Here is a 22,744-nt window from a genome sequence, read left to right as displayed (position 1 = left end):
CAGGCTTGGGTAGGTGAGAGGGTGTGATATATATGCTAGGGTCATATGACACAACCCCAGTTTGGATCAGGCTGATGCGTTTAGGTGGTGGAGCTTGGTTATGACGCAGTCTATAGCACTAGTCGGTGTCATGACCATGTTGTTGGTGAAAAGAGCAGTATTTGGCTGGGTTATGGGAAGCAAGAAGTTTGTTTGGTAATGGTCGCGACTCTAGGGGTTTCAAATGCCCTTTCCTGATCAAAACCCCCAGAGCTTTGGACAGGGGCATGTATAGTGGAGTGAAGGTTCTCTGGCCTCGGGGTGGATATCTGGCTGTTTTTGAGTTGGTACCGGACGCACCGGTAAAGGGTCTGGCCGTAAGTGTTTTTGGAGCGGTGGTGGTGACCATGCCCACATCGGAAGTTCTGGTAGCTGCAGCATTTCTCGTGCCTGCATTCAAACTGCAGGTGAATGCCCTCTTGGGCTGCTCTCTCTTATGGTCAATCAGACCCTGCTTCATGGCGTCCTCAATCTATACCCCAATCTCGTGTAAATCAGCAAAGGTAGGGAGGGGTAAGACGATCATCTTTTGCATCAATTTGGGTTGGAGGTTGAGCACAACCATCCGTATCTGATCCTTCTCGACCAGCCTGGTGGTCATCATAGAAGCTTTGGCTCTCCATCGGGTTACAAAGTCAGAGAAGCCCTTTTTCGGCCCTTGCCTCGTTGTCTCGAGATCACGAGTTGTGATCTTGATCTGCGTGTCGTACGAATACTGGGAACGAAGGCCTCAGCCATCTTTTGACAGAATCTTCCAACTTTGCGTACTAGATGGTCGCCACACCCGACAGGGTCCGGCCAAAGAGGGAAAGCTTTTGCAGTCTGGAGAGGCCCATTGGCCTTAGGATATTTGAGAACAATCGTAAATGTACCATGGGGTCCCCAGAACCGTCAAAACGGTCTACATGCAGCATCTTGAACCGGTCCGGCAAAGTCATCGCCGAGTCGGTGTACCCATCCTCTATGTCCGGAATGGAATTAACGCCTTGAGCTTTTTTGAACAACTTTTCTAACTTGTTCACTTTCAATGCTATTGGATCCACCTCAAACTCAAACGGTGTGTCCACTAGATTAGCCGGTGCTTTGGACAACTGAGGTAGGGTTGGGGATGGAACTGACCCTATTGAGACATCCGTATTTTCCTGGACGTTTGTAGTCTCCCCGAGCGTTGGAACTCTAGGTGGGGGTGGGGGTGGATGCGAAACAGATGCTCCGGCTTACTGTGGTTGCTACTGTTGCTGACGTCTGGCAATCAGCACTATCTGTGGAGCCACAACCTCTGCCTGACGCGCGGCCAACTCTGTCTAGCGGGTAGCATCCCGCTACATGGCTTGCATAGTCTTTTGGAGCTGATGCATCATGTCCTCCATACTTGCCATAAGGTGCTGATCTAACTGAACAACAGGTATATCTCTTTCTGCGGTAGAAATGGAAACCTCTGCCCGACTACTCACTGGTGGGGTGGATAAGGACCGCTGATCTGATAACTGTTGTACTAATGAACTGCGCCTAATTGACCTCCGTCTAGTAACCGGGGGTCATGAAAGGAACACTGGTTGTCCGTCTATCAGATCCTCGGATCGATAAAGTCTTCAACCTCTAACCCAGAGTGCTTGGGAATATCTGCCTGGTCGGAAGCAATGATGCTAAACTACCTTGCAAAAAGATAAATAAAGCATAATAAGGAAACAATAAGCAGAAAAACGGATAGCAGTTCGGCTTAAAATAAAGACAACACACAGTTGGCATTTGTAAGCTGAACACACTGTTCTCAATACTGATCACTGTTCCCAAATCACTGCCCCAAATCTAATGCCCTCAGGTAAAACTGCTTCCCCAAATACTGATGCCCGCAGGCCTGATACCCAGACTTGCAAACTGATACATGCATTCCTGTAGAGGCACACTCTAAAAGCGCATAGCAAGCAAGTAAGAGCCAAAACACCCCTATGGAGGGGTAGGGTTTCCCTGTCCTATCTTGTCAGGAACTAGGGTTTCACTACGCATGCAGCAGTTTCAAACAACCTACAATCGGGTAAGCAGCCTGTCCTAGTTTGGAATGGTCACTATGGATTCCGATATGCATCTAGGTTGAATGGTAAAAAAGGGTGCCTCGGTAAAAACTGAGGTTTGTGTTCCCATCGTGGCAGAGCCCGCAACCGGTCAGCCTTATGGCGCGCTTTTCCCAGTAAGCCTCCGGCAAACCGTTCAGGAATAGAAAATAGCAAACACGGTGTCTTAGATGCACCAATGCAAATGTAATGCAAAGAAACACATACGTGTAGACAAAATAAGATATCATGAGTTCGAGTCAAGTTCTTTAAATCCCCAACGGAGTCGCCAGAAACTGTAGACCGCCCGAACTTCGCTCCGCGCGCGAGGGCGCAAATTGTAGTTCTAGCTACTACAGTTCAGACTCCTGTCACGGTTCTGAAGGTAATCTCACAAAGTGCAATGTAAGACTGATAAAATCACCAAACAGTCCAAATCCGGCAAATCGTTTTGGAAAATCAATTTTAATCAAAAAGCGCCAAACATGGACTTCTTTGCCGGATTTTAGAGTCGCCACCTAAATGTTTTATTTTGGAAAATTTAGGAAACCCTGACTCGTGACTAAGGCCACGTGTCCGTCATCACCAAAGTTGCCTCAGCTCGGGAACTTGGTTACTGTAGACGCGCCCGCGAGGGACCCCGCTACTACAGTTCGGACTCGATTTGTGTCACGGTTCTTAATCTGAACCAAAGAGTCCAAATCTGGCAAATCGTTTTGAGAAAATAGATTTTCGAAAGAAGTGCCAAACATGGACTGCTTTGCCAGATACAGAGTCGCCACCTAAATATTTTTATGAGGGGATTTAGGAAACCCTGACTCGGTGCCAAAGGCCACGTGTCCGTCATCACCAAAGTTGCCTCGGCTCGGGAGCTTGGGTACGATTGGGGAAGGTCAGCTATGAGCACCCCCTCTCGCCCGATCCGAAGATCGGCCTCTACTAACCGTGATATCCTTTTTTGAAAACATTAGGTGTTCTTATTCCGGTTATTAGCCTAGAATTACTATGTTATGCGCACAGCAAACAAGTATAGACTAGATTGCCTAATTTGGGAATAAGCATTTCATATCCGATTGTTTTGGAACAATGTTTTGGAATTTGCTACTCGCAAGTAGGCTAAAGCACGGATTTCAATGAATCATTCCAACTCAGACAATCCAACCTTCACCCACAGGCATTCAAGCAGTTATATCACATAAGCAGCTAGCCTCATGGTAATCATGCTATCATGGCAACACTCACATGCATACAATGATGCTAAAGCATAAATACTTACATCGTACTCCGTGCCAAAACAATAAACTAGTTAGCAAACATGCGTGATCCTAGTTCATGTTAAGTGCCTAATGCATCACATACAGAATGCAATTAGAGTAGGCTCGGCTAGTCTATAAATGACATGTGAAAATGCACAAGTAGCATGTATTTAAGTTAGATTTGAAATACTTATGCAGTTAGTATGATTCGCCGAGCCTGGTGCATGCAATACTGATGAATGATGCACGCATACATAGCATAAGGTATGCTAATTTAAATATGACCTAATACTAACCATCAAAAGCAGGTAAGTAAAAGGGAGAAAGAAGTGGGGGTTGGAAGACATGCACACACGCACCCACACTTATTACAAATTCGCCCCTGCTCGGAAGGACCGAAAAAATAATACAAATTAATTAACTTACAAGCTAATTAAATATTACAAACCCTTAACTAATTAACAAATTAATTAAGCTATTTAAAGCAATAAAATGGCCTCGGGAAGAGGGCCCATTGCAACGCGCGCTCGGCTCCGCTCGGAAAGTCATTGCCATGCACAAGATTGCCTCTGCTTTGACTGTTCTGCTTCTCTGAAAATTTCACAACTTCCAAGGTTGCTTCTCTGAGTGTTTTGGGACACTACCGGCTGAGTGAGACCATCACCGGCAGTGAATTGTGGTCACCGGCACAAAATGAGTTCATCGGCTGGTTATTTAATGCCGGCCGGCAATGTATAATGCCGGTCGGCAAAGAATTCCTGCAGAACCTGCAACTCACAGCAGTAGAGGACAGAACTTGCATGGCAATGTATTTCAAGCAAATGTATGCACCCACCACACTCCCTATCATGTTTATGACTCAAAGGAGGATGGTGCTTGGCCCTCGGACCACCAATCGCGCATTTCCATGCGTGATGGCCCAAGAAACCAAGTTGTGCATTTCGATTTCAAATGACATGCAAACCAATTAAACACATAAAGCCCAACCTCTATCATACTCAATTCAAGAGGCAAAGCATGCATGCTCTATGCAATGCAACCTAGGCATGGAGGCTAAGTATGCAACATGAACATGAGGACAAGTATACAAGTTAGCAAACATGCAAAGTGTAATCTTAACCATGCACACATGCAAGGCATGTAACATGTTAGGAAACTTAGCAAGAAATGCATGCCAAATGCAACACCAATTAAACATGCAACAAAATGTCATGAGCCAAGTACCTAAGCATACAAACATGCATGCAAACATGGTTGAATACCTAAGCATATAGAAGCAACTTCCAAGCACACTTAAAAGGGGCAAACATTGGCACATAGCATACATGATAAGCTTTGAAAAACATGTAGAAGATGATGCCAAATCAACCTACCAATGCAAGCAAAGCATGCATCCAAGCCCGAGGACTTAAACTATGATCATATGACACACGAAGCAAATGATGAAAATGAATCAAAACAGTCCCAAATCATGCCAAATTAAGGTCAAAGACACACCTAGATGGCATCTAAATGGCCTATACATGGAAGCATACAAAAGGGGCCAAACATGGAGCATAAGATACCAACCTTTTAAAGCATCAAAGGAGCATCAAATGCAAGCATACAAGCATAGAGAAAGGACTGAAATATCATATCTAATGGTGCCAAACCACTGAAATGATGCAAATAGAGCATGGTAGAGGAGCCAACACTCAAAGCATACAAGCTAGATTGCATGGTAGCTATACAAAGCAAGTCATGGATGACCCAAACAACCAAAATCAGACCTAAATCATGCCAAAATATGCATAAAAGCTTCACAAAGCTAAGCCAAAATCATGCTAGAAACAAGTCTCAAAGCACAAAGCATGTTAAGGCAATTTCATGGCATTACAAGACAATTATGCTAAGCATGCATGGTGTGTCTAAACCAATTAAAAATAGTGCTATATCATGGCAAAATAAGCACAAATAACACTTAAGACATGGCCAACATGAACTTAAAAATGGTGCTCACACATGAGGCTAAAATGGCACTTTTTGAAGACAACAAGGAGAGGGGATGACCCTCTCCTTCCTAGGACCTTAAACCACCATCCTCACCACTGAAATCCCTCAAGATTTCAGTGCTGAGGAGCCCCAAACAAGGTGGTCCCGAAACTCACCAAAAATAGCACAAAATGGGGCCAAACAAGGCCTAAGAGGGGGTAAACGACCCCAAACACAAAAGTGGTCTTAATGAAGTATCTTAAACACAAAAAAATAGAACTTTTTTATGTTATACACAAAGCTCAAATCAGCAAGAAAGACAGGCTAAAATGGTGTGCAAAAACGGGGAATAAAGAGGAAAAATGGGTTACCTTTGTAGCCAAAAGCGGACAGCAGCCTCTAGACCCAAAAATGCAACCCTCAACCTCTGAAAATGGCCTCCAAGCTCCTTAGGTTGATGATGGAGGTGTTAGGCCAAGAGTTGTAGTTCAAATGGCCAAGAACTAGACCCTTTTGAACCCTCTAACCAACACAAATGTAGAGAGAGAGGGAGATATAGAGAGGGAGTGATATATATGTGATATATATCAGATTTTTCTAACCTCTATAAGGGGAGGAGAGGCTCTCTTTTTATAGAGAAACCAAGAGGGCAAAACTTCTCTTAGAAGCTTTGACCAAAAAGGCCAAGCTTCTCTTAGAAGCTTGGAGCAAAAGGGCCAAGAAGGCCAAGCTTCTTGGAGAACCTAAAAAAAAGGACCAAGCTTCTTGAAGAAGCTAAAAAAGGGGCAAGCTTCTTGGAGAAGCTAGACAAAGGGTCGAAAGGGTCAAGCTTCTTGGAGAAGCTAAAAAGGTTCAAGCTTCCTCAAGAAGCTAAAAAAAGGTTCAAAAGGGTCAAGCCCCCTCAAGAAAAGGTCTCGGCCAGGAAAAGTGGCCGGTTGATCAGAAACAGTGGCCGGCCGACCAAACACAATGCCGACCGACAATAAACAGTGCCGACCGGCAATATACATTGCCGATGGCAGCAAACACCAGCCGGTGGCCTCTAGCTACTGCCGGTGGTGTGCGGGGATGCCTCACAAGGCATTCCCTCCCCCTCCAAGGCAAAACACAAGTGTTTGGTACAAAACCAGACACAAAACGGTCAAGTTCGGAGATCCTGAGACAGGGCGCGTAGCTGAGACCTCCGGGAACTCTAAACGAACACAAACATGGATGATCACCGAGTGTTCAAGCGGTGACGTCCAAGTTTTGAAGACGGTCAAAAATGGGGTGTCTACAGTTGCCCCTCTTTGACAGAACTCGAAAGTCATAACAATGACGGGAGTGAATGTCAAAGCCCAGAGACGACCCATTTTTGACAAGGCCGAAGACTTGGACAAACAAACAAAATACCGATGAATAAATGGTTGTGCCCACAGGCTGCCTATGTTTCCCTTTGCAAGGAATCAAACCAGCGTAGTTCAGGGGCAGAATGCAAATGATATGAAAGAAGACTTTGAGAATTGGACTTATACGCTACGCGAAGCCGGTTTGTATTCAAAACAATGCAATGTACTAACAAGTACAAGTGAGGTGCGCAAGATAGCGCGATAGGATGCATGCAAAATGCAAGTAAGGTGCACAAAACAGTGCGATGCACAAGAAAGCGCGAGTGATTTGAAATGCACAAGACAGTGCGATACGCTAAACAGCGCGATTGAAATGCAATGCACAAAACAGTGCGATGCGCTAAACAGCGCGAGTGAAATGCAATGTACAAAACAGTGCGATACGCAAAACAGCGTGATTAAAATGCAATGCACAAAACAGTGCGATGCGCTAGACAGCGCGATTGAAATGCAATGCACAAAACAGTGGGATTGATTTGAAATGCACAAAATAGTGTGATACGCTAAACAGCGCGATTGAAATGCAATGCACAAAACAGTGCGATGCGCTAAACAGTGCGATGCGGTAAACAGCGCGAGTGATAAACTGCACAAAACAGTGCGATTGAGGTGCGCAAAATAGCGCGAAATGTAAACTGCACAAAATAGTGCGATGCGCAAAATAGCGCAAATGATAAACTGCACAAAACAGTGCGATTGAGGTGCGCAAAATAGCACGAAATGTAAACTGCACAAAACAGTGCGATGCGCAAAATAGCGCAAATGATAAACTGCACAAAACAGTGCGATTGAGGTACGCAAAATAGCGCGAAATGTAAACTGCACAAAACAGTGCGATGCGCAAAATAGCGCGAGTGATTTGAAATGCACAAAATAGTGCGATACGCTAAACAGCGTGATTGATTTTGAAATGCATAAGACAGTGCGATACGCTAAACAGCGCGATTGATATGCAATGCACAAAATAGTGCGATACGCTAAACAGCGCGATTGATTTTGAAATGCACAAGACAGTGCGATATGCTAAACAGCGTGATTGATATGCAATGAACAAAATAGTGCGATACGCTAAACAGCGCGATCGATTTTGAAATGCACAAGACAGTGCGATACGCTAAACAGCGCGATTGATATGCAATACACAAAATAGTGCGATACGCTAAACAGCGCGATTGATTTTGAAATGCACAAGACAGTGCGATACGCTAAACAGCGTGATTGATATGCAATGCACAAAATAGTGCGATACGCTAAACAGCGCGATCAATTTTGAAATGCACAAGACAGTGCGATACGCTAAACAGCGTGATACGCTAAACAGCGTGAGTGTTTTGAAATGCACAAGATAGTGCGAGTGAGATACGACCACAAGATGTACAAGACAGTGCTAGTGAGATACAAAGTGTAAGTGCACAAGATAGTGCGAGTGAATGCATGTTCTATGCAAATGATGTGCATTTTCTATGCAAGTATGGAAGAGTGCACTTTCTATGCAAAAGATACGAGCATTTTCTATGCAAGAAATAGGAGCATATTCTATGCAATATTAAAAGCAAATTCTATGTAGAATCGGAAGCAAGCATATTCTATGCATGAATCATAACGATGTGCGGCACGCATGTCACAGAAGTGTTTAAGAAAGTGCACATTCTATGCAATGGAAGGGCATCAAACATGTACTCTGGTGCCTCCGATTTACCTTTCGGAGGACTTGGCAATACGCTCAGCTCAAAAGGGGACACCCTGTTTATATTGGCGAGAGATAACATCTGCTGCTGCTTTAATTGTCGTTCTGACTTGAAGCAGGCTTACACTTGGGGTCGAGATACACTCATACTCCAGAGAAATGGCGAGGTCTGGGAAGGTGCACCTGAAATGCAGTCTCGGATCTTGCCAAAGCTAGAACACCCTAAGATGCTCCAAATTTTCCTTTTTTTTCTTTTGCTTTGCAGTCTGGAACCTACATAGTTTCAGATAGGTCCATGTTCTACTGTTCACACTTATCGGGGGTGGACCCTGCAGTTTTATGAAAGAACAAATACTGTTTTGCACAAATGTGGAGAATGGCACAGCACTCTGAGCACAAGATGATTTTTGAAGTTAAGAAATGAGTTCTTAACCAGGTATTGAGTCTACGAATGAACACAGCGCACTATGACTCAACAACGGAAAACAAAAGGTAAACAACCTAAACATATCGAGACACGCTCGGAACGACTCAAAGCAAGAATCGAGACAAACAAAACAAAAGACACGACACACAGACGTGCGCAGGGAGCCTGTTTCACCGGGTATTGACCCTTTCTCATTTGTGATCCTCACATCACTCGGCCCTCAAGCTCGGCTTTTCTCACAAAACCCTTTTCCTCACTTTTTCTTTCAGCGCACATCTCTCTATTCTTCAATCTCTCATTTTTTATCCCTCCCCTGGGTGGTTGATGGATAAGCTGGAAATTGCGGGTTCTTGCCCCTAGCATTCTGCTAGATTCTCTTTTTTGTTCACAACAGGGAGTTTCTCCTACAAAGGGGTTGCAATGCGACCAGACGCGCAACAGATCTGTAATTGACATCGGTTGACGATGCTCCACTGGGGAGTTTGGACGTGATCAGATCTGTCCAGATAAGGGAATGGAATATCTTGTCCCACTCTGGTTCGTGCTTTGCACTTGGCTTGATACCTCGTTGCTTGGAGGATGTGAGAGCTTTCTGCCATTTTGCGGTCAGCTTCAGTGGTGCCCTTTTCTGGCAGGTAGAGTGCCCTTTCTGGCAGATGCACTGACAACGGGGGAAAAACAGGAAGCCTGACTCAACTGTGCCCCTAGTTCAATATTTTGACCATTTTTTGTTTTTGTTATCTACTAAAACAATTTTGACTAATATGAGAGTTAGATTAACACACTTGTTTGATTTTTGATTTGAAATCATGCAAGTCAGGCTTATGAGCACTGAAAATTTTCCTTTTTTGGGTCCAAGAAATGGTCCAGTTTTGGAAAAGATGGAATAATTTTCGAGGGATCAGTCAACCTCAGTAAAAATTCTCAAAAATCATTTTTGCAAACGGCCAATGCTTAACAAACACGGAACCTACTCTTGAGACGCACAACCTCAGATTTGGAGGAAAATTGCCCCCTTGCTCGAAGAGAGCTGCGTGGCAACGGAAAGTTGCCCCTTGTTTGAACGGCACCGCAGCGCATTGAATGGCAACGGAAAGTTGCCCCTTGTTTGAATGGCACCGCAACACATTGTAGTCAGTCTTCACAGTGAAGGTCACAACCAAACTCTCAGATACAGAGAAGGAAAAGATGATCAAAACCATTACATGGACACAATTGATTTGGAAGTGTTTGTGGCTGGACTTCAGAATGAAGTTGCCTACGTATCCCAAACATGGGAATCAAGCCTTACGTAGTTCGGGTACGGTACACTCGGGTATTAACCTCTCCTTTTTAGGCTCTAACTTTTGCCAAGGCGCCCGTTGCGGGTTTTCGACCTTGCGAGCTTTGTTCTTCTTTTCTTTTCAATTTTTTATTTCTTTTTCTCTTCTCTTTTTTTTTTGCATTTTTTGTTTCTTTTCTTTCTTTTTTTTTTCTTTTGCATTTTTTTTGTATTTTTCTCTTGCTCTAACTTTTGCCTGGGTCGCCCTTCCGGGTTTTCGGCCCAGCGAGCCTCTCAAGGGTAAAAGTGTAGCTTTGTCCATGTCAAATGGTTCTGAGATCTCAAATCCGTCTGAATCCAGGAGAGTGACTTTTGTTCGTTGACAATGCAGAAGTCCATCCCATGGGAGCTGGATTTGCCCCTAGTGTTGTGGATAGGAACTCTGTACTTCTTCAGCAATACTTTCTTCTTTCTTCTCTTCTAGGGTTTGGCATTCTTGCCAGTCTTCATTGATTTGCAGGACAACCAATCTTCGGCTCTTCGAGCACATTTGGAATTTTTTCCCCTAGTTCCAGGGATACTTCTGATCTAGCTTTGCAAGCTTCTTTTGGCGACATCTGATCTCCTTGATTTAACTTTTCTTGCCCCTAGTTTGAGGGCTGCTTTAAATATGGCCACACAGGCCTCCTTTGATGGTTGACCATTGATCATTCTAAATTTAAGTCCAAGGTTTGAAAATGAGGGGTCGAGTCTCGAGGCTGAGAGCGATCCTAGGCTGCACAATCTCAAGAGCGATTCCACACAGGTCTTCGCAGGATCGCGCAAAACATTTTTTTTGAAATCTTTTAAGAAAGCGACTAGTCGCTCGTGCTGAAAACAGTGTAGAACCAATCTGGATCAAGCCAGGGTCCTTCTCAGTACTCACATTAACAAGCATGATCTCAATCATTAAAGGCTTAGCATGCCTCTCTTTCTCTCAAATGATCAATTTTTTGCAAAAACCCGAGGAATTCCTTCCTCTTCATTTTCATCACAATATTCAAAAACAGCTTTGAAAAAAACTTAGGTCAACGCAAATGACTTAAAAGCACAGAGAAGCAGGTGAAATGCACTGTCGTTCCATTCGACTTTCTGGTACAATTGACACAAGGCAAAAGTAAGCACAAAAGCATGAAAAACCACTGCCGTTTCATTCATAACTATTGGTGTAACTGGCTCCATGGCAGAAACAGACTCAAAAGAAAGCAAAAAGACAAACACAACAAGATAGTGATGTCCGAGGTAACACCCCCGGAATCACCCGACTCTTAACAAAACAAGATTGACTCGATACAACAAGACAGGCCCGACTGACTCAATACAACGAGACAGACTTAGCAGGACTGACTCAATATGAAAAGACTGACTCAAAACAAAGAGACAGACTCAAAACAACAGAACTGACTCAATACCCAAGCTAGAACATACAAAACCCAGCATTCACAAATGCTCAAAACAGTGCGTGTCATACGCCACATCCGGAGTAAACCGAGTGCCTCCCGCAGGTGGTTCATCCCCCAATCACATAGTCACATTATCCCCCACAAGTTCACTGATCAAGTGTCGATAGACTTTGCAAAGCTTGGTGCGACGATGACCTCATTGTCAATCAAGTTTTGTATCTCATGGCGGAGACGGACGCAACTGTCGGTGTCATGACCGGTTTGTTGATGAAAAGCACAGTACTTAGTCGGGTCATGTTTTGGAGGGAGAGGATCGGGTAGAGGCCGTTGTTCCAACGAGTTCAGATGTCCTTTCCTGAGTAGGACCCCTAGAGCTTTAGACAAAGGCATAAAGAGTGGGGTGAAGACCCTCTTGCCTCGGGGTAGATAGTCCGAAGTTCGGGGGTTTGATGTGGATGAACCAACAAAGGGGGTAGCTGGTATAGGCTTGGCTTGTTGATTTTTCCTAGGTGCAAGGTTAGGGTTGGAGGAAACGGTTCTGGTATGACGGTTCCTATCCCGACTTTCTGCCTGGCTTGAACTACCCTCGATCGGAGTAGGGAAAGTGTCATCCACAGTTTTAGTCACGACTGCAAATACTTGCTGCTTGTTCAACCCCCCCGGCCTTCAAAGCCTCGACTGCCCACAGCAGTTGTTCATAGGGATCAGTGTCCACTTTGTTCTTTCCACTAGCCTCAGCTTGGTGGACGGGTTTGGGTTGCTACTTCAGTGCGAAGCCCCGTTGTCGTCGACATGTCATTGCCGGAGCCTGAGACAGCTTCAGGTTGGCCAAGCTCAATTACAATTCGCCCCAGTAGTGGGGCCTCCTACGGCATGAAGTTCCCGGCATACGGTGTAGCTAATGGTGACGCTGACATCCCATAGGCGAGATCGGCCACAGACCTCTGAAGGTCACCAATCATTCTCATCAACTCAAACGTTGTGGGCTCACAAGCTTGAAACAACTGGGGTTCCCAGATCGGGCGCGCAGCAGGCGACCTGGGCGGATGTGGTACATCAACATCGGTCTTACCCTGCAAGCTGATTCCTTGGTCTAGCGCGACTGCCATAACCACAATTTCCTCTGAACTTTGGGTCATCATAGGTCCGCTGAACTGAACGGAGGTGGTGCAACTGGTGACTGACGGTTCGGATGTCTGTCTTGCCTCAGCAAAGGCTAACACTAGCTATTCTGAACTAACTCTCTGAATTCTCCGAACTGAAAGGAAAAACGAGCAGCACTTCAGCCCAAACGGATCGAATACAGGTGTAGCCGAGCAACTGCACTCTACTACTGATCACTGTTTCCCAGAATCACTGTTCTCAAGACTGAACTGATACCCGCGGATAATTGATTTCTCAACAGCACTGATACTGGTGCCCTCGGGCCTAATACTCAATCTTGCAAACTAATATGTACGTTCCTGTAGAGATACACTCTAAAGTACATAGCAGATAAGTGAGAGCCAAAACACCCCCATAGAGGGGTAGGGTTTCCCTGTCCTATTTTGTCAGGAGCTAGGGTTTCACTACGCACGCAGTGGTTTCAAACAACCTAACATCGGGTAAGCAACCTGTCCTAGTTTGGAATGGTCACTATGGATCCGAATATGCACTAGGTCGAATATTCGAAAATGGTGCCCCGGTAAAACCGGGGTTTGTGTTCCCATACTGTCAGAGCCCATAACTGATCAGCTTTATGGTCATGCCTTGACAAGACAAGCCTCCGGCAAACCGTTCAGGAATGGCAGATGGCAAACACTGTGTTCCTAGGCGCACCAATGCACATGCAATGCAAAGAGACACATAAATGGAATCAAAATAGGATATCACGAGTTCGAGTCAAGCTCTCTAATTTCCCCAGCAGAGTCGCCAGAAACTGTAGACGCGCCCGCGAGGGACCCCGCTACTACAGTTCGGACTCGATTTGTGTCACGGTTCTTAATCTGAACCAAAGAGTCCAAATCTGGCAAATCATTTTGAGAAAACAGATTTTTGAAAGAAATGCCAAACATGGACTGCTTTGCCAGATACAGAGTCGCCACCTAAATATTTTTATGAGGGGATTTAGGAAACCCTGACTCGGTGCCAAAGACCACGTGTCCGTCATCACCAAAGTTGCCTCGGCTCGGGAGCTTGGGTACGATTGGGGAAGGTCAGCTATGAGCACTCCCTTTCGCCCGATCCGAAGATCGGCCTCTACTAACCGTGATATCCTTTTTTGAAAACATTAGGTGTTCTTATTCCGGTTATTAGCCTAGAATTACCATGTTATGCGCACAGCAAACAAGTATAGACTAGATTGCCTAATTTGGGAATAAGCATTTCATATCCGATTGTTTTGGAACAATGTTTTGGAATTTGCAAGTAGGCTAAAGCACGGATTTCAATGAATCATTCCAACTCAGACAATCCAACCTTCACCCACAGGCATTCAAGCAGTTATATCACATAAGCAGCTAGCCTCATGGTAATCATGCTATCATGGCAACACTCACACGCATGCAAGGATGCTAAAGCATAAATACTTACATCGTACTCCGTGCCAAAACAATAAACTAGTTAGCAAACTTGTGTGATCCTAGTTCATGTTAAGTGCCTAATGCATCACATACAGAATGCAATTAGAGTAGGCTCGGCTAGTCTATAAATGACATGTGAAAATGCACAAGTAGCATGTATTTAAGTTAGATTTGAAATACTTATGCAGTTAGTATGATGCGCCGAGCCTGGTGCATGCAATACTGATGAATGATGCACGCATACATAGCATAAGGTATGCTAATTTAAATATGACCTAATACTAACCATCAAAAGCAGGTAAGTAAAAGGGAGAAAGAAGTGGGGGTTGGAAGACATGCACACACGCACCCACACTTATTACAAATTCGCCCCCGCTCGGAGGGACCGAAAGAATAAAACCAATTAATTAACTTACAAGCTAATTAAATATTACAAACCCTTAACTAATTAACAAATTAATTAAGCTATTTAAAGCAGTAAAATGGCCTCGGGAAGAGGGCCCATTGCAACGCGCGCTCGGCTCCGCTCAGAAAGTCATTGCCATGCACAAGCTTGCCTCTGCTTTGACTGTTCTGCTTCTCTGAAAATTTTACAACTTCCAAGGTTGCTTCTCTGAGTGTTTTGGGACACTACCGGCTGAGTGAGACCATCACCGGCAGTGAATTGTGGTCACCGGCACAAAATGAGTCCATCGGCTGGTTATTTAATCCCGGTCGGCAATGTATAATGCCGGTCGGCAAAGAATTCCTGCAGAACCTGTAACTCACAACAGCAGAGGACAGAACTTGCATGGCAATGTATTTCAAGCAAATGTATGCACCAACCACACTCCCTATCATGTTTATGACTCAAAGGAGGATGGTGCTTGGCCCTCGGACCACCAATCGCGCATTTCCATGCGTGATGGCCCAAGAAACCAAGTTGTGCATTTCGATTTCAAATGACATGCAAACCAATTAAACACATAAAGCCCAACCTCTATCATACTCAATTCAAGAGGCAAAGCATGCATGCTCTATGCAATGCAACCTAGGCATGGAGGCTAAGTATGCAACATGAACATGAGGACAAGTATACAAGTTAGCAAACATGCAAAGTGTAATCTTAACCATGCACACATGCAAGGCATGTAACATGTTAGGAAACTTAGCAAGAAATGCATGCCAAATGCAACACCAATTAAACATGCAACAAAATGTCATGAGCCAAGTACCTAAGCATACAAACATGCATGCAAACATGGTTGAATACCTAAGCATATAGAAGCAACTTCCAAGCACACTTAAAAGGGGCAAACATTGGCACATAGCATACATGATAAGCTTTGAAAAACATGTAGAAGATGATGCCAAATCAACCTACCAATGCAAGCAAAGCATGCATCCAAGCCCGAGGACTTAAACTATGATCATATGACACACGAAGCAAATGATGAAAATGAATCAAAACAGTCCCAAATCATGCCAAATTAAGGTCAAAGACACACCTAGATGGCATCTAAATGGCCTATACATGGAAGCATACAAAAGGGGCCAAACATGGAGCATAAGATACCAACCTTTTAAAGCATCAAAGGAGCATCAAATGCAAGCATACAAGCATAGAGAAAGGACTGAAATATCATATCTAATGGTGCCAAACCACTGAAATGATGCAAATAGAGCATGGTAGAGGAGCCAACACTCAAAGCATACAAGCTAGATTGCATGGTAGCTATACAAAGCAAGTCATGGATGACCCAAACAACCAAAATCAGACCTAAATCATGCCAAAATATGCATAAAAGCTTCACAAAGCTAAGCCAAAATCATGCTAGAAACAAGTCTCAAAGCACAAAGCATGTTAAGGCAATTTCATGGCATTACAAGACAATTATGCTAAGCATGCATGGTGTGTCTAAACCAATTAAAAACAGTGCTATATCATGGCAAAATAAGCACAAATAACACTTAAGACATGGCCAACATGAACTTAAAAATGGTGCTCACACATGAGGCTAAAATGGCACTTTTTGAAGACAACAAGGAGAGGGGATGACCCTCTCCTTCCTAGGACCTTAAACCACCATCCTCACCACTGAAATCCCTCAAGATTTCAGTGCTGAGGAGCCCCAAACAAGGTGGTCCCGAAACTCACCAAAAATAGCACAAAATGGGGCCAAACAAGGCCTAAGAGGGGGTAAACGACCCCAAACACAAAAGTGGTCTTAATGAAGTATCTTAAACACAAAAAAAATAGAAATTTTTTATGTTATACACAAAGCTCAAATCAGCAAGAAAGATAGGCTAAAATGGTGTGCAAAAACGGGGAATAAAGAGGGAAAATGGGTTACTTTTGTAGCCAAAAGGGGACAGCAGCCTCTAGACCCAAAAATGCAACCCTCAACCTCTGAAAATGGCCTCCAAGCTCCTTAGGTTGATGATGGAGGTGTTAGGCCAAGAGTTGTAGTTCAAATGGCCAAGAACTAGACCCTTTTGAACCCTCTAACCAACACAAATGTAGAGAGAGAGGGAGATATAGAGAGGGAGTGATATATATGTGATATGTATCAGCTTTTTCTAACCTCTATAAGGGGAGGAGAGGCTCTCTTTTTATAGAGAAACCAAGGGGGCAAAGCTTCTCTTAGAAACTTTGACCAAAAAGGCCAAGCTTCTCTTAGAAGCTTGGAGCAAAAGGGCCAAGAAGGCCAAGCTTCTTGGAGAAGCTAGACAAAAGGGCCAAGCTTCTTGGAGAAGCTTGGCAAATGGGTCAAGCTTCTTGGAGAAGCCAGACAAGGGTTCAAGAGGTGCAAGCTTCTCTAAGAAGCTAAAAAAAGGGTCAAGCTTCTTGGAGAAGCTAAAAAGGGTCAAGCTTCTCTTAGAAGCTTGGAGCAAAAGGGCCAAGAAGGCCAAGCTTCTTGGAGAAGCTAAAAAAAAGGACCAAGCTTCTTGGAGAAGCTAAAAAAGGGGCAAGCTTCTTGGAGAAGCTAAAAAGGGTCAAGCTTCTTGGAGAAGCTAGACAAAGGGTCGAAAGGGTCAAGCTTCTTGGAGAAGCTAAAAAGGTTCAAGCTTCCTCAAGAAGCTAAAAAAAGGTTCAAAAGGGTCAAGCCCCCTCAAGAAAAGGTCTCGGCCAGGAAAAGTGGCCGGTTGATCAGAAACAGTGGCCGGCCGACCAAACACAATGCCGACCAACAATAAACAGTGTCGACCGGCAATATACATTGCCGATGGCAGCAAACACCAGCCGGTGGCCTCTAGCCACTGCCGGTGGTGTGTGGGGATGCCTCACAAGGCATTCCCTCCCCCTCCAAGGCAAAACACAAGTGTTTGGTACAAAACCAGACACAAAACGGTCAAGTTCGGAGATCCTGAGACAGGGCGCGTAGCCGAGACCTCCGGGAACTCTAAACGAACACAAACATGGATGATCACCGTGTGTTCAAGCGGTGACGTCCAAGTCTTGAGGACGGTCAAAAATGGGGTGTCTACAGGTATGAGAGGGGAAGGTCCTGAAATGAACACCCTCGCTCGCCCGATCAAAGATCGACCTCTACTAACATGATATGTTATTTTTCAAAACACATGTGTTCTTATTCTGATTATTAATCTAGAATTACTATGTGATGCGCACAGCATACAAGTATAGACTAAATCGCTCGATTTGGAACAAAACATCTCATGTTTATTTTTGAAAATGGTTTGAAGTTGCTACTCGCAAGTAGGCTAAGTCGAGGATTTGCCACCCTCAAGTGGGCTTAAAAACATGATGATTTGCCACTTCAAGTGGGCTTAAAACTCGCATTTTGATGAATTGTTCTAATTCAAGCAATGAAGCCTTCATCTACAGGCATTCATGCAGTTAATCAATTAAGTAGTTAGCCTCATGACAAGCATGCTAACATGGCAACATACACATCTCATGCAGTATGCTAAAGCATAAAAGCTTACCTAGTACTCCGAGCCAAAAAAGAAGCCAGTTAGTAATCAATGCATGATCCTAGCTATGTCAAGAATGCCTAATGCAACACATGCAAAAATGTAACTAAGATAGGCTCGGCTATTCTAAGATGTCATGTGAATGCAACTTGATAACATGTATTCAAATTGGTATTTGAAATACAATGCAGTTTGTATGACGCGCCGAGCCCGATGCATGCAAAACAAATGAATGAATGCAAACATGCGAAGCATAAGGATGCTAATTGAAAATAACCCCAAACTAATCATTGAAAGCAGTTAAGTAAAAGGGAGAAAGACCTGGGGTTGGAAGACATTCGCACACACACACGTACACTTATTACAACATTCGCCCTCTCGACGGAGGGTCCGAATAATAAGCTAACTAGCTAATTAAAGCTAATTAAACTAATTATTACAAAACGAAGCTAATTAACTAACAAGTTAACTAATTGCAAACACAAATGAATAGTTAAGTGCATTAACTACTTAAGTACAGAACCAAATAGCTAACTAGCCAATCAAAGCAGTTAAAAGGAGCCTCGGGATGAGAAGTGCATGCATGCTAGGTTGCCTCGTTCGGAAATCCATTACTATGCCCCAACTTGCCTTTGTTTGCATTTGGCTTCAAAACACTACACAAACCTCCAGATAGCTTCTACTCCAACATGGAGACCTCCAGGAGGGCTTCCAACCACTTAGTGGTGTTGTAGACCACCTGTAGACCACCTAAGTATGCGGCAGACCATAAAAAGTGGTCGGCCAACTACTTTTTCTTGTCTGCCGACCAGAAAATCCTGCCAAGCTCCAATTTGCTGTAACAGAGAACAATAAGGTCTACAGCAATGTATTTGCAAGGTATGTATGCACAACCACCCTCCTTATCATTTCTCAAGCTCAAGGGAGTGCGGTTCTTGACTCTCGGGCCTCCAACCAAGCATCACAATGCACGATGGTTGAGAAGCCAAGTTTGCACAATTCAATGTCAATGAATACACAAATAACACATAAGGGCCTTAACCTCTACCATGCATGCTCAAGAGGGTCGGCGACCGAGAAATGAGGCACTTTTCATCACTTCAAGTATGAAACGTCCCTCGTTTCTCGTGTTTGGAATGGCGTTCAATCCAAACACATGCAATGCAGCTCAAGCATGCCAAGCACAATGCAATGCAACATGAGCATGCAAACAACATGCAATGTAATAACACACAAACAACATGCAAACACAAAGCAATGTAGTAACATGCAAACAACATGCTCTTCTATGAATGCTAGAATGGCATGCACAAGGTTCCAACATATGAACAATGCATGCATGGCAAGTTTAGAAGCTTAGGGCATCAAAGCTAGGAAAGAATATCTCACAAGAGGCATCCAATACAATGCTCAATGGACTTAAACCGAATATAGACAGGCCTAAATCATGCCAAAACAGTGGCCAAAACACTCCAAAATGAGGGCATGAAAGGCAAGATGGTGATGCTCATGCAGTGGCCCATCAACTAAGCATAAGAGCACAACTCTCAAACATGATTAAGAAGTGACAAACATGGAAGTGTGACAACACTATAAGCTCTGAAATTAGGTGTGAAATGATGCCAAATCATCCAAACAACACAAGCATAGCATGCTAGGGACATGAAAACACAAGGCTAGTCAAGCCTATTGCACTACAGCTATGCAATACATGAACCATATGGAAAAGACAACCCAAAATAGTCCTAGAACATGTCAAAATATTGCTAAAACATGCATGGACTAGAACTAACACATGCTAGCATGAAAGACATAAAGCATGGAGCATACAAGGCCAACGAGGAAGGTTATACTACACCTACCAAAACCAAGCATGAGATGACTTTACCAACAAAAATTAGAGTTGTAACACGGTAAAATGAGACCAAATACACACTGAAATGGCAGCCCAAAGGCCTAGGCAAGATGGCATACACATCGGCTCATACTAAAGGCATAAAGCACCAACCCTCCAAAGCATTGAAAGAGTGAAAGATGTGAGTGTATGACAATGAAACATGCTCTGAAATCATATATCAAATGATGCTAGATCAGGCAAATAGCCCAAGCAGTGCATGCTAGTGGACTCGAAACACAAAGCTAGTGAGCAAGAATGAACTATGGCTATACAAAGCAAGGCATGCATGACCCAAAACACTTAAAACAATGCTTAAGCATGGCAAAACAGAAATAAAAGCTTACTGGAGTTGAGCCAAAAACATGCTAGAATGATGGTCAAAAGCATGATGCATGTTAGGCTAGTGAAGAGGATTGCACTACAAGTGCAGGGAGCATGCAAGAGGTAATAAAACCAACCCTAGACAGAGGTATATCATGCTAAAATAAGGTCTAAGACACGCTAAGATGGAGCCAAAACATACTAGAAAGACATACTACTTTAATGTGCTACAAGTAGGATTACACTACACATACAAGAAGCATGCAAGGGGTGACCAAGATAGCCAAAAACGGAGTCATGACAGGTCTAAAAGGTCACAAAAAAGTATTCAAACAAAGCCTCAAGAAGATAGAACTACATGCTCTTTTGATGAGCTATCAACACAAGCACACAAGAGAAGAGGAGGGGGGACAACCCCCTCCTATTTGGGGCCTCAAAACCAAGTTTCCACCACTGAAATTCCTCTAAGTTTTAGTGGTAGGAAGGCCAAACAAAGGTGATTACAAAGGCCTAAAGTGATGGCCCAAAACAAGGCCAAACAAGGCACAAAAGGGGGTAGAACACCCCCAACACAATAGGAGCCTCAAACAAACATTTCAAATACTTATAAATGATGATTTTTATAGTTGAGAGTCAAGCCAAAATAAGCATGCAAAGGTGGCCTAGTAAGCAACTACAACAAGGCTTTAAAAGGATTAGAGACTCACCCTTGAAGAATCAAAGCAAGACAACAACTTCTGAGGCAAAAACCAAACCTTGAGCTTCAAGCAAACCTCCAAGAAGCTCAGCTCAAGAATGAAGATGTTTCACTAGGTGTTTGTGTGCAAAAGTGTGAAGAAATGGCACTTTCAAGCACAAATATGTAGAGAAAGGATGAAGTATAGAGATGGATCATATGTATATGCCCTAAGCAATTTTCTGAACCTAAAGAAAAAGGGAGAAGGTTCCCTTTTTATAGAAAAACATGCATCAAGCTTGTTCAACAAGCTTCAAGCTTGAATCAATCCCTCTATACACGTGTATGGTGGATGCTTTTTGTGCCCAACAGCTGTCATGGAAAATATCTGCAGAAAGTGCAGGAAAGCTGCCGACCAGTTGAAGTGGTCGGCCAACTACTTGCACTGGTCGGCCGACCAGAAAAAGTGGTCTGCGGGAAGAGAAAGTGGTCGGCAAGGGGGAGGAGTGGTCTGCACAAAGAAAGCAAGGTGGTGGCATGGCTGCCGACCACTTTTGGTGGTCCAAAGACCACCAAGACTAGCTAGCCGACCAGAAAATTGGCTGGCAGGGAAGAAAAGTGGTCTTCAGGGAGAGAAACTGGTCTACACCTCTTATTCCACCCTCCAAGCAAGGAAAACAAGGTTCGGTTCAAAACCAAACCAAAAGGGAAGCAAGACAAAAGTCTGTGGGACAAGGCACACAGCCGGAAAAGTAGTCTACGACTACAAAAAGTGGTCTACAAGACCTCTCTCCCCCTCCAGGCAAGGTCAACAAGGCATGGTCCAAAAACCAAGCCAAGAGGAGAACGTTAAGAGGTTCCGAGACAAGGTGCTGGGCCGAAGGCTCCGGAAACCGAAAACTAGCCTACAAGAGGGAAAAGTAGTCTACGACTACAAAAAGTGGCCTACAAGCCTCTCTCTCCCTCCAGACAAGGTTAACAAGGCATGGTCCACAAACCAAGCCACAACACAAAGAGTTCAGAGGCCCGGAGGCAAGGCACTCAGCCGAAAACTCTGGAAACTCGAAACGAGCACAAACAAGCACAATCATCAAGCGCTCAAACGATGACGTCTGAGTCTTAAAGTCGGTCAAAAATTAGATGTCTACACATGGCTTCACGGGTTTTGATATTCTTTATCAGGCATGCTTCGCTTGTTCGGCCCCTTTCAGAATCGGGAAAATTGAGAATGGCTACGGACATGGCTGACTTTGAATTAGCCGTGGGCCAGAACTTGTTACCTGTTGAACAGCTTCGTGCACCATACCGAGCCCTTCGAGTTTTCTGACCCGTCATTTTCTTGGAAACATTTCAACTAGGTTTATCTTCTCTTTTGCAAGATTTACCAGTAAGTGTCATACTTCACCATCTTTATTCCCGTGGTCCGGAAGAATTGCAATCGCCGATGCAAAGGAACAAACTCACACCACTATAGTATTCGCTATGGCTCGATTCTCAAGGGGAGGATCAGATCTGGAAAGGCATCAAAGCAACTCTAGATGATTATGCTGCAAAGGTGAGAGTAAGAGGAGACAAGGAGTTTAGCCCTGTATATCCTCTTATGGTTTGACTTGGTTCGGCATTACTAGAAAAGACCGTGCCCCAAAACTCTTGATGAAAGTTGTAGCTCAAGCGAAGCTCGATAAACTAGTGTCCACCAGTTTTTTTGCTATTATAGTGTCGTTGCAGACGAGGTAACTTGGCTAAATTATATTAAGTAGGAGTTATACTGATTTCTTTTGAGGTATATGATGGATTATTTAGTTACTGTCACTTCTCTAGGGCTTTGCTGACCCTGTCTCAATCCTTATTC

General features: G+C 44.0%; 1 pseudogene; it reads left to right on the top strand.

Annotated features, from left to right (window-relative positions):
- The window catches only part of LOC114322966 (conserved oligomeric Golgi complex subunit 5-like), a 43,441-nt pseudogene extending 20,895 nt beyond the window's left edge, over positions 1 to 22,546 (top strand).
- The last annotated feature ends 198 nt before the right edge of the window (positions 22,547 to 22,744 follow it).

Source organism: Camellia sinensis, chromosome 7 (assembly GCF_055761805.1).
Source record: "Camellia sinensis isolate YWXY chromosome 7, ASM5576180v1, whole genome shotgun sequence".
NCBI classification, from domain to species: domain Eukaryota; kingdom Viridiplantae; phylum Streptophyta; class Magnoliopsida; order Ericales; family Theaceae; genus Camellia; species Camellia sinensis.
This window is presented reverse-complemented; position numbering and strand designations above follow the sequence as displayed.